At 39.8% G+C, this 3,683-nt stretch overlaps 1 long non-coding RNA gene across 1 annotated transcript in view; it reads right to left on the bottom strand.

Annotated features, from left to right (window-relative positions):
- Positions 1-3,568, bottom strand: part of LOC107834883 (uncharacterized) — a 10,761-nt gene extending 7,193 nt beyond the window's left edge. The window contains exon 1 of the long non-coding RNA XR_001660718.1: positions 2,985-3,568. This is a non-coding gene — a long non-coding RNA (uncharacterized LOC107834883). The remainder of the gene's footprint in view (positions 1-2,984) is intronic.
- Between the last annotated feature and the right edge of the window lie 115 nt (positions 3,569-3,683).

The following is a 3,683-nucleotide window of genomic DNA, read 5'->3' as shown; positions in this document are numbered from 1 at the left end:
GAGGAACTGGAGCCAAATTGCTACCACAGTTGACAAACCCGGTATGTTTTCATCTGTTCTTCATAACGTGACATAAATAGGTTATAATGATTTTCATTCAGTCAGGACTTTACGCTGACTCTAGCCACATGCATCACAGGTAGATTCTAGTAAAGCATTGATTAATGCCTGGTTTTAAAATTAGTTAACTGGACTTGTAGCCATTATTTTGTGCCCATGTGGCTGGACACCACATGGCACGACGAACCCGATCAAACCATTACACCTAGGATTTCTGTCAGGTTTTGAAAATGGGCTGACAGTCAGTGTTGTGGTCAAGACCACCTAACCCAAGACCAAGACAAGACAAAGACCAGAGTGTATCGAGACCGAGACAAGACCAAGACTTTTAGGGTCCGAGACCAAGTCAAGACCAAGACCGAGGAAAGTCGAGACCGAGTCAAGACCAAAACCAGCGCCCCGCGCTATATAACACGATAAAATGTGAAATATGATCAAAATTGCTTCTCAAACTGATCTGAAAGATCCGTATTCCCATAAAAAGACCTAGATATTAAATACTTGATAAATTTTTATCAATATTAAAAGCAGAACAAACTTTTTTTTCTGCTTTGCTTCCATCTCTGTGCTACAATCCGCTGGTGCCATCCCTAAAAAGATAACGCCTTGGGCATTTGCCTATATTGCTCATGTCAGAAACCACTACTCTCTGTACCATTTAACATATCAATTGAGGCAATGCCCAGATGGCAAATAACGCTCAACTATGAACACTGACCAAGGAGCAACAAGCAAGAAGTAACCATGCACAAGGCGCTTATTGTGACTGTTCTCACCCTCTCTCCCACTACATGAAGCCAGGTAGTCTGACACCATGGCACACATTACAGCTGCCACTCTGAATGAAAACAATCAAAGAGCAATGTGCATGCTCTGCGTGCTCTTTCATTCTTGTGTTTTATTTGTTAATTAAAAAAAATATCAATGTACATAATTAAATAAAATAATTATAGGTACTGCAGTGTATGCAGAGCATTACAAGAAGAAAGAAGAGTGTTCTGTCAGGTCAGCATACGCTGTCAGATCGTCATATGCTTAAAACAAACTCACGGCTATATCTGTCAGACACGTCATTATCATATCATTTTATTTAATTAGCAATAGAATCATGACATAGATCATCATACACTTTATTAACACTTGTATGGCATCCTGACTTAGCGGTTAAGTAGGTTAATGAGTTTTACATTGGCGTGTGTTGTAGTTGACTGCAGCTGCAGCCAGAGCTTGCTTTAAATACACTTTAAAACCACGACAACGCATGTATATCTATATAGTAATCATTGAAAACAATTTAATGACTTATTTTTGTCAGAACTTGCTGCGTATGGTGAACTGACAACTCATCTGACTGTCGGACTTCTTAATGCGCATGCGCAGGCCTGGTAGTCACTGCATGTATGCTATTCTGACAGCATACGGTAATCTGATAGAATAACGGTGTTCTGTTAGATCACCATACGTTGTCAGATACATATACTTAGCTCAGACATGTATACGCTGTCATTACCATATGATTTTATTTAATAAGCAACATAGAATCATGACGTAGATCATCATACACAGCTGTATGGCATCCTAACTTAGCAGTTAAGTAAGTAGGTTAATGAGTTTTACACAGGCGTGTGTTGTCGTTGACTGCAGCTGCAGCTCGACTCTGCTTTAAATACACTTTAAAACCACGACAACGCATGTATATCTATCTAGTATATAGTATATCTATATTATAAACAATTTAATGACTTATTTTCGTCATAACTTGTTGCCTCTGCACTGACGGTCGGACTTCTTAGTGCGCATGCGCGGGCATGCTACTCACTGCATGTATGCTATCCGGACAGCGTATGGCTATCTGATAGAACAATGGCGACACTTCAGTCCTATCTAATAAGTAAAGAGATGAGCAGATTAATCATACTGTTCCTGAATGTCACAAATATTGCAGACTTTTGGACACAGCATTGTCCCATATATGCGACAAGTCAGTCAACACCTCTGCACAATAATTCAGCGCAGTGAGTGACAACTTTTTTTCATCCCAATGCTTACGTATCTCTGTACAGCTAGCTTTGCTAACATCACGTCATCGGAGCTTACCTTTCTTTGAGCTACTTTTCTAAGTGACAAAAAAAGTTAGACGTAGTCCCCACCGTCTGTGAAATCGAAGCCCTGCTGAGTTAGCTGTGGCCATCGGATTTCTTATGATTTATGCAGCGCTATTCCATTCTCTGACAGGCATCTTCTGCCGCTCAGAGAAAACAACTGCGCATGCCTCAGAGCGCCGCGTGCAAGTGAAAGGTGGGGAGGGGAGGGGAGTAAAAGAAACATGTTATTGGTTGGATTTTAATCGGTGTGTTTTGCATCCAGTGAAAACAAAGATGTTTACAAATAAAGTGGACAGAATGCTGTACGTTTAGTGATATTCTCACAGTTGCGGTCTCGACAGGTCTTGAAATAAAATGCCGAGTCCGCAGTGCCCGAGACCGAGACAAGACCGAGACCAAATCTGAGACGAGACCGAGACCATCAAAAAATGGTCTCGAGACCAAGACCGATCTCGAGTTCTACAACACTGCCGACAGTCCGCCAACAACTCGTGTAGTGTGCACTGGACATTACACTAAGGAAGAGCACCTCCTCTTCCTTCAGTGCCATCAACAGAAAGGAAAAAAGACAGGAAGAGACGATAAAGCCGATAATTAAAATGAGGTGGATAGGTTTAATTTATCATGCGATTAATTCATTTATCGTTTATCGCAACAGGCCTAGTTACATTGCCGCCCCTCATCGACAACACTAATTATGTGCTTGGTAAATAAATAATCTGCACAGTCACTTGACGTGTGGTGCAGATTAACGTGGACCTAATAACACTGGTGCAATGATCCGCTGTTTTCCCACTTTAGCTTCAATGCTAGTTATACACCCACACACACACACACACACACGGAGGATTACACAACAGTTTTTAACACATACAGATTTTGGTATTTTCCACACTTAATGCCACTCGACAGAGGTGCGCTGGTTAACGAATTCAACATAAAGAAAGGCGAATATTACACAAGCCTAGTTTATGAATTTTACCTAGTGCTAACATTAGTTAGCACAATATTCTACCAGGGATCACAGTAGACAAAATATGTGACAAAATAAGTTGTGTAAGATTTCTTCTTTGAAACAGTGTTTTGTAGCTGCTAAACGGTGTAATTTTGTAAAGATTACTGTCCTGTCACCGAAGTCCTTTAGTTCGGGACAAAGTTCTGAGATCTCAGGGAGTCGGAGTCATCCACTTTAGTCAGCGGTAACCAATCGGAACACGTCTTACATTGCTCGTCCTTAAGCCCCGCCCAGGATGTTCATGTGAGATTCGCAAGCAAATAAAGTTGAGTTCAACCAAAAAACAGGAGCTTCAAAAAAACTTAGACTCAACCAAAAACTTAGGTTGTCAACCAAAAAATTCTGATATGCAAAAATAAAAGTTTCAAACAAAAATTAGTGATTTCAACTTAAAAAAAAACTCTTTAAACATTTTTTTTTGTTTCGTAAAAAAATAATTTTATGATTAAAAAGTTTTTAAGATTTTTTTTTTATTCGAATTTTTTTATGATTGAATACTACTT

The sequence above is a fragment of the Poecilia formosa genome, unplaced genomic scaffold, assembly GCF_000485575.1.
Source record: "Poecilia formosa unplaced genomic scaffold, Poecilia_formosa-5.1.2 Scaffold824, whole genome shotgun sequence".
Taxonomy (NCBI): domain Eukaryota; kingdom Metazoa; phylum Chordata; class Actinopteri; order Cyprinodontiformes; family Poeciliidae; genus Poecilia; species Poecilia formosa.
The sequence above is the reverse complement of the archived record's forward strand: the minus strand, read 5'-3'. Positions and strand labels throughout refer to the sequence as shown.